The sequence below is a fragment of the Carex rostrata genome, chromosome 1, assembly GCF_964058835.1.
Source record: "Carex rostrata chromosome 1, lpCarRost1.2, whole genome shotgun sequence".
In the NCBI taxonomy this organism is placed as follows: Eukaryota; Viridiplantae; Streptophyta; class Magnoliopsida; order Poales; family Cyperaceae; genus Carex; species Carex rostrata.
Window position 1 is genome coordinate 7510931 of NC_135918.1, and position 14710 is coordinate 7525640.

A 14710-nucleotide genomic window follows, 5' to 3' on the forward strand; every position below is an offset into this window, starting at 1 on the left:
TGTCATGTGCCAGCGTAAATTGTATTAACTATTAACCCTGTGGATCTGAATCACATTACGGTCCACATATTTGCATTAGGTGCTTGGTAGAATGCATATATTATTTTTGCCATGTGCCCGTATCGAGGACTTTTTTTAAGGAAAAATATAAATACTAAACAAATCTCAAAGCCAGCTGCTTCAGTCAGGGCAGCTGGAAATCTGGAATTCGGAGTTTATCGATGGAATCAAATCCTCTTCCCACGAGTTTGCAGGATTTTTTTAATTCGTCTCCTCTGCATTAGCGGAATGTGCGTTATCAGATATGGACCGTTCAATTTTGATTCGCATTAATATTAAGGGAAAATTTCTAGTATACCCATAAAAATATTCAAAATAGTCAATATTTCCATAAAAACACCATAACATCTAATATTCCTATACAAACTTAACTTTATTTCTTTTATTTAGCCTTTTTTTCTATTTATTTTAAAAATAAAATAGACAAATATACCTCCTCTCTCTTCTCTATCCTTCACTATATTTGCTTCTGTCTTTTATGTATTGAGAGGAAAATTTCAGGTGTTTCTATTCTGGTTTTAATAAAAGACAAATGGCTATGCATGCGGTCAAAATCTAGCCTATTTCGGAGGACGTTTGTGTTAGGAGAAATTAGACTATATAGATAACATATTAGATTGTATGGGAAAACTGAGTTTTGTCTCTTGAGGCAAATTAGCGCTTTAATTCGAACAGTGTTCTTGTGACTATTTCTGAATTCCTAAGCATGGTTTCGAAAAGATTGACACCATTACAATATTATCATGGAAACATGCAATTTGGAAAGAAAAACATTATTTCTTAACTACAAAAAGGGAAATGTCACTTTAGAGTTTAGATGGTTCAAATTTGAAGATGGGATTAAAAGATAAATCCAAATGAGATGGCAGCGCATCAATCATTTTCTGAGAGCACCCAAAGAATATGAATATATATTTTTTATAAAAATGTGATCATTTGAGCAATAGTTAGTTTTTTACATGTAGATTGTTATTAATCAAATGAATGGCAGAGCAAGGACGTGTTTACATCAGTAATGAACAATTGGGTTGGTGCTTCAGGCGATGATTAAAAGATTGATACACGACACTGTTCCATGTATTATGGAATTGCTGCTAGAAAGACAAGATGAAGGGTATAGGTGCTGGACATGTACCAGTACTAAATACAAGCTTAAATTGTTGTGCAAGGATGGACATATGTGCCCAGGTTCTTTTAGTAGTCTCTTCTTTGTGAGAAACTGAAACTTTCATTGTAATGTTCATCCAATTTTCATCATTGAGAAGTCTCAAGATGAAATATGACGGTCAAAGAGATTCATTAGATAAATAAGAAGGTCAAAGAAAAATGCAGATCGAGTTCATCAGGCTACTTCACTCGCTACAGGCCTATAGCGGCGTGAGTGGGCCAAAATAATTTGAAAATGTAAAGCAGTGCAAAATTATTTCTTAGCTTGGACTTTATAATTTCATTCCGCCTCCCCAAATAAAACACCATGGGTTAAAGATGAGAAGAGGTGGAGGAGGGTATACAGGAAGGAGAGAGGGGGTATATTTGTCAATTTTATTTTTAAAATAAATAAATAAAAGGTTAAATAAAAGAAAGGAGATGATAGAAATAAAATTAAGTTTGTATGGGGATATTGGCTATTTTTAAAATTTGTATGGGTACACTAAAAATTTTCCCTAATATTAAAGGGTCTCGTACGTTGTAGGTGTGATTATAAGGAGTATGACTAATATAACATCAGTGTCATTTCAGTCTATATAACATCAACTCCAAAATCTATCAAATCGAGTTAAAATGTTGAATCCAAACCGTTCAAACTAATTTACTTTATGAGTGATGCGTTTTCATGCAAACCTTTTATATTTTCGAGTTATTTTAGTATCAAATCAAGCGACAAAAAAATTGAAAAATGAATGTATTAAAATTAACTTAAGAACTCACACATTTGACCACTTGACTTGATACCAAATAAACTCAAAAACTTATTAATTTTACATGTAAATGCACAACTAATGAAGTAGATCGGTTTGAACAGTTTAGATTCACCATTTGAACTCGATTTGATAGATTTTGGAGTTGGTGTTATATAGACTGAAATAACAATGATGTTATATTAGCTATACTCGATTATAAGTGGAACACATATCCTCTGCATTAGGGCTGCTAATGAGTCGAGCCGGCTCGCGAATCAATGAGTTGAGCGGCTCAATATTTTATAATGAATCAGACTCGAAACTAAAAAATGCCCTAACTCGACTCGGCTCACTTTTGAAATAAAAAAAGCTCGGCTCAGCTCGACTCATGTAAACACTCGGCTCGACTCGCGAGTCGGCTCGTGAGCTGGCTCATATTACATGTTAAAAAAATAATCATTTAATTATTTTAAAGAAATAATTAAAGTGGGATAGAGATATTCTTGTGACTTTAAATTACATGTTGAAAAACTTTGATTATTTTTTAAAGAAATGATCTAAAGAAATTTGAAAAAAAATATTATTTTTTTAAAATAATTTCAAAATGCCGGCTCATATTACATGTTGAAAACTTTGAAATTTGAAAAAGAAAAAATTTGAAATATGAAAAAATTTGAAATCTGAAAAAAAATTGAAACATGAAAAATTTTGAAAAATTTGAAATCTGAAAAATTTGAAATATGAAAAAAAATTTAAATCTGAAAAAATTTTAAATCTGAAACAATTTTAAATCTGAAAAATTTTAAATCTGAAAAAAATTTGAAAAAATTTGAAATATGAAAAAAATTTGAAATCTGAAAATTTTGAAATCTGAAAAAATTTGAAATTTGCAAAAATTTGAAATCTGAAAAAAATTTGAAATCTGAAAAATTTTGAAATTTGAAATAATTGAAATCTGAAAAAATTTGAAATATGAAAAATTTTGAAATCTGAAAATTTTGAAATCTGAAAAAAATTTGAAATATGAAATTTTGAAATATGAAAAAATTTGAAGATAGGCCTCATGGCAAATGAAGATATACATGTATTACAAATTTGAAAAAATTCGTCTCTACATGTAAATTAATTAAACATTAGCATGAAGGTAGGCTTTATAGCAAATGAAGATATACATGTATTAAAAATATGAGTCGGCTCGTGAGCCAGCTCGCGAGTTCGTGAGCCGAGTCGAGCCTTTTCTTTTATGAGCCGAGTCGAGTCGAGCTTTTTCTTTCATGAGCCGAGTCGAGCTGAGTTTTTTCTTTCAAAAATGAGCCGAGTTAAGAGCCGAATCATTGGGCTACAATTGACGAGCCGAGTCGAATTTGAGCCGAATCTTAATCATTAGCAGCCCTACTCTGCATTAACTCAAAAGGGAATCTTTTGAGTTAATGCATCTTGGCCGTTTGATTTTAAACGGAGACAATATGGCCGTCTGATTTTAACACAAGGGCTATTTAATATTAGTGCGGATCTAGTCCACACGGATCTTAAAGCCAATTGGATGGTCGAGATACATAAACTCAAAAGATTCTCTTTTGAGTTAATGTAGAGGATACGAATTCGTTATTAAGTGTGGGGCGGATAGTTCCAATTCTAATCAGATGGTCCTTTTAAATCTTAAAAAAATGTTCTTTTGAGTTAATGCAGAAGATTCTGACTCAGGATTTTTCTGCCAACATAAAAACGAATTCACCTCCTCTGAGATATCTCAATTTTTACGTGTTTTTATGAAAAATCTATACCGTTCAAATAAGTTCTGCACGAATCGCAAAGCACTATAATACTGGTCACCTGCGCTATCCCCGAATAGGCACCGTACGCGTAGGTCACGCAAAAGTTGAGATATCTCAGAGGATACGCACTCCATAAAAACTAATCAATCTGCATGTGCCGTTTGGACTCTGGAAGGTTTTAACAATAATATTTTTTTGTTTACAAATTCGTCTCACAATAATTATTTGTAGAGTAACTTGGTAATTTTTCTAAGCATAAAAAGATTAACTCACATAGTAAATAAAAAAAAGTCTAATTTGTCTTTTATGAAATAATTAATAATACCAAGTTAGCTAGAGGATACTTTTTTTTTTGTTTTGAAAACTTAGTAGTAGCTACCAAGGTTTGTGAAGGGGAATCAAACTCTCGACCTTTGGGTATAACAACTCTAGGACATCTTCCTAGCCAATTGTGCTACCTCTCCTTTCTCGCTAGAGGATAATTTTTATAATGAATATAAATCAAAATAAATTTTATAAAAAAAATACCACAAGATAGAGTTTCAATACAACAAATTTCATGTGCATTTAAGTTATAGATTTTCAAATATAGGAGAATTTTGTGTGCCCATGTTAACTTTCAAAATAGCCAATATCCTCATAAAAACACCATAATATCCATATCTCATCAAAACTTAAAATAATTTCTTCTATACTCTTTTATTTATTTAACATATTATTTATTTATTTTAAAAATCAAATTGACAAGTATATTTTTTTTCTAAAATAAACCATCTGCTTTAAAGTTATTCAAACACTCATCTGTTTTAATTTAAAACATATTAGTGTTTGAATGACTTTATTTTTCTTGTCTTCGTTATGTTTTCAATTTTAGAATTACAATAACTTAAAATTTAAAATACAAATGTCAATATTAAACAATTAGATATGATTTACATTATTTTCTCTGTGCATGCTTAAAAAATCATGATATTTTTCATTTTGTTCTGATAAGTCTCAGAAGCTTGTAAAAAATTTATTGATACAAATAAATTATGGATGTTGATTTTTTTTTTTTACTGATTGATTAATATAAACCAAATTAAAAAAAATTATTTTTATGCGCATGATATATATTACATCTAATGGTTTTATTTTAACATATAAATTATAAAAATTTTATTATTAAAAATTAAGACACGATAGAGTCGAAACGGATGCATAAAAAACAAATATATATATATAGAGAGAGAGAGAGTTAACCTAATTAAATTTTCGACTTGAAATGAAATCTTTTTAAGTTTGTCTAAAACTTTTGCAATAAAATTCATACAATTAGGGCGTGTTTGGATTTTACTATTCATGTGGGAAAAAAATTCACTGAGACTAAATTTTTTTTTCACGTGAACAGTAAAATTTAGTTCAAAAATTTTGCAATTCCATTCCTATTCCTATTTCTATTTCCGTCCGTTTGTGAAACACGCCTTACAAAATTAAACCATTCTAAACGTACGATCAGCGAGAGAAAAAGACATGATGTGACATAACATTTGGTTGGTAGAGATAGCGGCTCCAATTAATTGATCAACCACGATATTCCACAATAAATGATCAATGGGGGCAGTGAAAAGGAATTCACATCCTCCCAGGTTGGTAGGGGTGTAAACGGATCGGATATTATTCGATTTCGTTCGAATCTGAATACGAAAAATTATTTAAATTATTTAATTTATATCTATATCAGAAATTATTTGTATCTGTATTCGTATTTAAAAAATTATAATGGATAAAGATACAGTTAGATTTTTAACTATTTGTAACTATCCGTATCCGACCGTTTACATCTCTAAACCACAACAAATAAATGTACTATATATTTTTAAATTTATTTATTAAATTACATATTCATACCAATAATTTATTAAACTGCATATACATATGTATTTTGATGAATAATATAACAGTATGACATGATTAATGACTAATATTTTGATAATATGATATATGTTTTGAAATTAACAAACTTATTATGAAAATATTAGATCTAATGTCCGTATCCGTCCAATATCCGATCCGTATCCGTAGCGTTTAATATCCGATCCGTATCTATATCCAAAACTATCCGTATCCGTATCTGAAAAATTATAACAGATAAGGATATAGTTTGACACTATCCGATCCGGATCCGACCATTTACACCCGTACCTGAAAAGATAATCTTTTACAATTAGTGGATATGAACCGTTCTTTTAACTCGGTACGAATCTCAAAGTACAATAATATTGTCCCCCTATACTAGAATGAATCTCAAACTGACTGAAACTAAATCTCAAACCGTAAAGTGAGAGAAATCTTCTACGGTACCTGCCTACCTGGGAGGATATTGATCCCAGTGAAGAGAGCACTTTATTTCGTCTGTTGCTCTAATTAATCCATCCCACAATCAATGTAGTTTGATTGTCACAAAAAATTTCCTCCAACTGGAAAACAATAAAATTCTCCTTGAATTGGAGGCATTCTTTTTTCGGATCCAAAGTTTGAAACGAAAATAATATCACTGATATTTTTATGGTGTTGTTCAACAAGTATGGATTAAAAATTTTCAGACGACTTTAGTATCTTTTAATGTTTGGTTGATGAAGGAATAGCTAGAATAGTGAAAAAGTTGAAGTTAGCAAAAAAGTTGTTTTGCTATTCTGCATTTGAATGAAAAATTAGAAGTTAAAATAGCCTGAATAACTTGAGTCAGCTCAATATTCTCTATTCCTACAATTTTTTGAATTAGCGCTATTCTCAAATTATAAAGTAGCTCACTTTTCTAACTAATTTCACTTCTCAGTCAAACATACCCATGTCCTAAACTTGTCAAACAAACTCTACTTTATGAAGCTTAAATACTAGTTTCTTAGACTTTCGTTTGTTCATATTTTTAAGCTTGCTCAATTTTTTAAACCATAGTTCTACATAGCTTAAGCATTTTATCAAGTTTAAAGTCTTAAGAAAATTACTCTTTTAACTATTACCGAGGTTGTTATCCTTTGTGTAGCTTAGAACTTGAGCCAAAAATTCTTGACGAACGAGCTCTATAAATATACGAACAGAGATATGTAATAAAACCGGATTGTGGTTTACGTCCAAAAGTCCCAAAAAGCAATAGGTTCCAAACCCAAGTATTCTTAGGTGATATGAATTCTTACTCAAGTGGTATACAAGGATGTCAAAGAGAATTCCTCTCTACAATAAAGACGAATTCAAGGCAACAAAGGTACTTAGGTACGCCAGGCGGATTCAAAGCAATAAAGGCCCAAAAGCAGCTGGAGCGGGGATAAATCTGCGGATTTGACTCCGCTGCTCTCTGCATAGGAGAGCAGGACTCTGTATATAGAAGAGCAGAGACTCTGTTATTCAAAATCTAACCATTGAGTTTTTTATGCACGACTCTTCTATTTGAAGATCAGCAGAGTTGGTTCGTAAATCTGTTGCGATTCTTCAGGAATCACAGGACTGCTATTCCAAATACAACCCTTTATTTTATAAAATGTACAAATTTCAAAATCAATAATTTTCTGTGCACGAATCTCAAAATAAATGAAGGGATGGATTTGGAATAGCAGGGTCCTGTGATTCAACAGATTTAGGGGGGGGGGGGGGGGGGGGGGGTAATTCGTATCCTCTGAATTAACTCAAAAATGAATCTTTTGAGCTAATATATAAGGACCGTTTGATCATCTTTAAGATTCGTGCCAATTAATTTCGCACTAATATTGATGACCCCCTATTTTTAGACGGGCGCCGAATGGGCTCCGTTTACAATCGGACGGCTGATATCTATTAACTCAAATGTTACTCTTTTGAGTTAATGCAGATGATGCGGGCAGCGGGGGGGGGGGGGGGGGGGGGGATAGCTGGTGACAAGAATGCATATCCTCTACATTAACTCAAAAATGAATCTCTCGAGTTAATGACTTTAATCGTCTTATTTTAAACGGAGCCAATCCAGCTCTTGCACGAATCTTAAAACAAATTGAATGGTGAAGATTCATTAATTCAAAAGATTTTGAGTTAATGCAGAGGATATGAATTCCCGGTGACAATTGGAAAAAAAAACATATGAGACAGTTCGGTATAGAGAAGAGTATTCTTTAATCTTGCATGTTCTAAACAAAACAAAGGTAGCGCTTGAGAGCCTATATAAGAAGTTGGACAGGGTTTGGAAAAAATTACTTGACTTGATTGAATCGGATGAGTATTTGAAATTGGATTGGATTTCGGTTATTATTGAATATCTGATCCATTTTTATTAATAAAATATTTTAAGTAGGCTGCGATTTTGATTAATACTGTGATTAAATCTGCATATTAGATTCGTATAGTCGGATTTTATATAATCAAACATAGCAAATACATATACAGCCGCATATGCGATGCATAGGCCGTATTTTATCACACTGAACGAGACGCATCACCTATCTCTATATAAATATAATATATCGTGTGACGAGGCGAATGGATCAATGGATTCATTCAATCCTAACCCACATTTTAATTTCTTATTGTTTTTTGGTGATATCATGGCCCGTAGGCCGAATCTTTCCCAACTAGGTGCCAGACTTTGAGTTGCTTTGATCCTGTGATATCATTATTTTTCTAATTATCATAGTATGTTTGGTTGAGACTTGAGAGAGCATCTATGGCGGTTCTTATTTTTAATCTCCAAGTACTGTGGTCTTTGGCGTTTTATTTGCTGTCAACACTGCAGAATGTTTTCAAACTTAAAAATGATTTTATTTACTGAAAGCGATTTCAAACTGACGCTGTCAAAATATCTTATTTTTATTCACTATTGTTCTGCTATTTTCTCTCCACAGTAACCTTTTATTTTGTTACTTTGTCTCCTCTTGCTTGTGCACGTTTTTAGAGGAAGAAAAAACATTCTTTTCCATTCGCTTCAATTACGATTTACGATTTACAGAGCCGTCGCAAAAAGAAAAAAAAATCAAAACGACAAAAATAATTTTTTCTTTCAAACAAGTTTCATTTTGTATGATTTTTCTCTTTCATTAATTTTTTTTTTTATTCAATCTTAAACTGTCCTTACTGACTGTGCTCATTGAAAGATTGTGAACGACACCATTTCACCTCGCATCCATCTCGATTTGAGGATGAAAAATTTCACTAAAATTCAACGTAGCGTTCTCCTCCACCTCAATTTGTACTCTTCTGAAACAGGTGAACCGCCCGATCAGATGCAGTCTAATAAAATCTCCAGTATATATTTTTCCATTTTGTTATTTCTTCTCTTTTGATTTCTACTCTCTCTATTCAATCCTTAAATTATCATTACCAACTGTGCTCATCGACTGAGCTCGTCAGAGGAAACTCTTGTTGAAAGAGCTCACTGACAATTGCAATTGCAGCTCTCCCAAGACATCATATAAACTTCTATAATAGTCAATATCGTCGTGAAAACATCGTGATATTCTATATATATATTTTTTAAGGATATGTTTGGTTGGAGTGAGAATAGATTATTTTTAAGAATAAGTTATTTGGAACAAATTATTCGGTGTTTGATTGTGTGTTAGAATAATAATAATAGAGAACCAAACTTGTTTGTTTTATTAGAACAAATTATTTTCACAGAATATTGAAAGAAGCTATTCTAATAAGACAAATGTCAATTTCACTATTTTTGCTATTTTAAAATTGTAACCAAACATACCCTAAAACTTAGTATTTCTATTTCTTCCATTCCTTTTTATTCACTTAACTAATTATTTAGTTTTTTAAAAAAAAATTAATTGGCAAATACACCCCTCATCTCATCCGAATAGCCAATAACCTTTTCGTATTTCTTTGCTATTTGATCGCTACGTTTTGTTCTATTTTATTTTTACTGTTCAAATGTGCCATATTTATTTATTTATTTATTTTGTCGATTACATGGTTTTTATTTCCTTTTTATTAAATAAAAATAATTGAAGGAAAATAGTCCTTTTGCAAAGCATCTATATATGTTGTTTGATATAAGAATCTTGAGATTAGCATTAAATTACTTCGTGTAGGTTTATGCGGCACACAATTTTTTTTTCCACATATCTTATTTGTATAAATTGGCATATTTAAAGGCAAGTTTGTACTTGCTTTAAGATATTGGTTCACATATGCGAAAATGATAGTTATATGAAGTCGTTCTCACCTTCATAAAGATTAATTGCTTAGTGAGATAGTTTTGATAGATTGGAGAAAAAGTAGGATATTCATGAATGGTCTTCGCTACGCTACGTAGCCATCTGTTTTTAAGATAATTTTTTATTTATTATGACCATAGTAACAATATTTGTGAATAAAACTTCTGTTTTTTTTTTTTTTTTTTTTTTGTATTTTCGAATCGAACTGAAAATTATTCGGTTGATTGAATTATTCGTGAATTAACTGCGAATAAAATGTGAATTACTAATCATTTCCGAATTATTCCCGAATCACGAATTTTTGATCCCAGCGAATCGAATCTGAATAATTCATTTGTCACTATGATCATGACTTGTGTAGTTTCTTATTTATTTTTTGAGACTTCTATTAATCTTATTTATTCTATAACTTTTGCAACTCTTTTTTGTTTACATCTCAACTCTTGCAACTCTTTCTTATTTATTCATTATATAATTAATTTCATGTGTAACTCTAATTACATTACTAAAAAGACCTTAGTTTATCTCCAATTAATAATTACAAAATCAAAATACAACTTTAAAAATAAAACAAAAATAGTAAAGAAAAATTGAGCATCAAATACGTAATTGATATAGACACTGAATCCTATGGTTTCACATGTAGAGGTGCTACTGTTATCCGATTATCCGGATTCAATCTAGAACCGATTCAAATCCGATTAATTTGGATAAGATATAGTTTAAAAAATGTAACCTGTTAAATTATGGATACGGTTATAAAACTAATAATTTAATATATGACCCGAATCCGAACCGGAACCGATACTGTAATTGGTAGGATATAGTGGTGCAAACGGGTTGGATATTATCCAACTGTATCCGCATCCATATCCGAAAATTAGATACGGAAATCCGATATCCGAATATCCGTGCGGATACGGATACAGATATGGTTTTGAATTTTAATTACCCATATCCGAATAGTAGATATATACCATATAGTTTACCATAAATTATGAAATTATTTATGTATATATCTATAGATATCTGCTATCCGACCCGTATCCGTATGTATCCATTTAATATCCGATTCGTATCTGTATCCGAAAATTAAAAGCGGATACGGATATGGTTTTACCACTATCCAATCCATATCCGATCCGTTTGCACCCCTAGTAGGATATGAGTTTGGTTTAATTATCCGACCCATAATTGAACCCGACCCGATTCCTAATAAAATAATAATACCATTTCTTTATAATTATTTAATATAAAAATATATATTAATAACTATGAAAATACAACCACTTGCACTATTTTTTAATTTTTTGAATGAATTTTGTTGCTCTTTTTGCACAGATTCTTGAAATTAAATGTCACGTTCAACTTTTGCTTATAAATTTTTGAAGTTAATTAATCCTTTTTTTTTATCTCTTTGTCTACTGAATTTTTTTTAAATACCATAATAAAAATAAATAAACCAAAACATCATCGATTTGGGGAATTTTCACATTTACCCGAGCCGCACAGCCAATCTGCGGTTCCCCGTAAATAGGCTGCAAATTGGCTGTGCGGCCCGGGTAAATATGGAAATCTCCCAAATCTAGGATGTTTTGGTCTTTCTTTTTGTGCTACAAATAAAATTTTTGGCTTTGTCTATCATATATCTGCCTTTCTGCAGGAACATTGAAATTTATTGTTCTTTTCGCTGATTGAAACAAATTGGTATTAATATTATATTCATGGATTTTTGGAACCATAGAATGAAATCATCATCTTCAATATTTTACTTTCTAAAATTATCTCACCTTCAATATTTTGATGCATATTTTAATTTATATTATAATGATATATTATGTTTGGATGTTTAAGAAATTTTAATTATATTTAAACATAAAGGGTTTCTCAAATACTTATGAGTTGCGACATATACCCGCTCCGGATCCAAACCGGATCCAATAATCCACAAACAAGTAATAAGTAACTATCTATCTGGAACCGAAAGACTGGACCTGAAATATCTACGGGTCGATAGGTATCCGGATCCGGACCTGAATAGATTTGAAACTAATAAGTATATGGATCGAATTCAAATTTGAACACTTTTAGAGTACGGGTTCAAATATAATAGTATTCGGACCCTACCCGACCTGATAGCACGATGTATACAAAATCTCAAAAACAACTTTTACTAAAAAAAATGCCCTATCAACAATTATTGTATCGCATCAAGTGCAAAACAGACACGTTAAATTCACGATTACTCTTTTAACTCTAAATAAAACACTCGCAATATTTACAATTTAAAATATGGTTTGTGTCGTGGTCTCCTAAATGAATGATAAAAATATGAAGTAATAAATATGGCCACGCAAGATACGACCTCAGGTTTGTGTCACTTATAAGATTGTAATTTATAAAACCAAATCATTCTCCTCATTGATAATCCAGTTTTGTCCTTATTATTTACCGTGAGGAAAATTGCAATCGAAAAAAATGTTTTTTTTTTTTTAAATTCTTGGATTTGAGCGGAATGGAGATTAATGGCTGAAAGCAACTTGAAAAAGCAAAAGATGTTGACAATAAATTGAATAATGTTGTCGGTAGTACAGCCAAAAATTAATATTGACAAGATTTGTTCTCAATTATATATACGTGTCATTTTTTATAATTTAATACCCATAGGAAATTTTTCATTCATATTATATGAGTGTAAATATAAGTTGTGATAAATTTTGTTGGTTATTTTAGAAAAAAAATATATCACTAATTATTTTAACTAATATTGATAAAACGGTTTTTCAAGATATTACAAACAAATTAAAATTAAAAATATAGGTATGGTATTGGACAATAGACAGCTCAAAATTCAAATTTCATACAAATTAAATATTATTTACTAATGCACCAATGATTGTTAATTTTGAACTGCTCAAATTTAAGTCACTTGATGTGCATGAAATATAGACATACTATATACATAATATAAATCATGTCTATATTATTAATTTTAAACTCAAATTTTATTTTTTTAAATATTATCAAAATAAAAAAAATTATATTAAAAAAGAGGAGGGATCTACTTACAACATTTTACAACAATTCCATTTTGCGATTTAAAGTCCAAATATTCGATCCAAACCGTTTAACATGATATCTATATTAAAATGTGTTTGGAGATAAACTTTTACATTTTTTTACTATTTATTAAGTATTTGACAAAATTGTTGTTTTTCAGTGGTCCAAAATTGTCTTAAAACAACAGTTTTGAAAAATACTTAATAAATAGTAAACAAATTTAAAAAAAATGTAAAATTTGACTTTCAAACACATTTTAATATAGAGATCATGTTCAACTGTTTGAATAAATTATTTAAACCTTAAAAATTACAACACTAAATTGTTGTAAAATATTATAACTTTCAAATGTTATAAGTGGATCCATCCTTAAAAAAAAAAAATCCATACTCTAGTTAAAATCCTAATTTAGTTTCTTTCACAACGAAAATCCTTGTGGCAAATCCGACGTTTAAAGTACCTTTCCTTTCTTGACCTCTTGCGGTTTCAAATCCTTTTCAGAAATTAAGAGCAGCAATAATTAACGCAGAACGAGTCAACATTGTCTACCAACCGCATATATATAAAGACAATTAAATCATAACTGGGTTAATGAAAAATTGGTAGGTTGGTATCATCATGCTAAAAATGGTTGTGTTTAAGAAGAGAAACAAAAGACCTTCCACTAACCCTCAAAAAAAAAAAAAGAGAAACAAAAAGAAGGAAGAAAATAAATTAGATATAATATCATATGATTATGTCTCCAAACATTTGATTTAGGACCAGTCAATTCTCAAGCAACCGTGACAACGGTTTATTTTTCCAAGCAATTAATTGATGCTCAATTTGAGGGCGAAATGACAACAAAATCTTGAATTGTACTTTATTTTATAACTAGTATTGTGCCCGGGTTGCACAAAAAATTCGTAGTTCGTGATTCGATTCGAAAAAGTTCGTAAAAAATTCGATTCGAAATAGTTTGAAATTAATTCAAATCAAATTCAAACTGGACCTAGTTCGTTCGAAATAGGTTCGCGAACAATTCTAATTCAAATCTCAAAGTAACGTGAACTGTTGATTTTCACTGATGACTTATGTTTGCTGATGACTTAAAAGTTAAAACATAAGGTTGCTCAGCCATAAGTCATAACTCGTAAGTCGTAACCCTCGTTCTCAGTTCTAAAACCCTAGACGACTTTCACTTCTCGCTTTTGACGACTACAATCACTCTTCCTTGTTATAAAAAAGTTCTTAAAAAATTCGATTCAAAATTAATTCAAGCCAAACTTACTTCGAAATTAATTCAAACCAAACTCAAAGTTAGATTCAGATCGATTCGTTTGCAACCCTATGCCCGTGCGTTGCCACGGAAATATATTATAAGGAACAAAAAATCTCATACAAAATAACATATTTTTATTAAAAAAAATAGACTAAATAACAAATAATATTTCTTAAATAACATATACATGTAAATAACATTCCTTAAATGATATATTTTTTCATAAAAAAATCTCAAATAATATAATATGACATATTAAATGACAAATAACATTTCTAATAATAAAAAAATAGAAAGAAATGAGACATGACCAATCAATTAGCAATCAATTCAAAAATTCTTTAAATAACATCTAAAAAATAGAAAGAAATCATGACCAATCAAATAGACGATACAATTTGCATGTGGTGAGTAAGTATCTAAATAAATTTAAATTTCTGCACGTAAAAAACTAATATAAAAAAATGCATAGAATCAAAAATA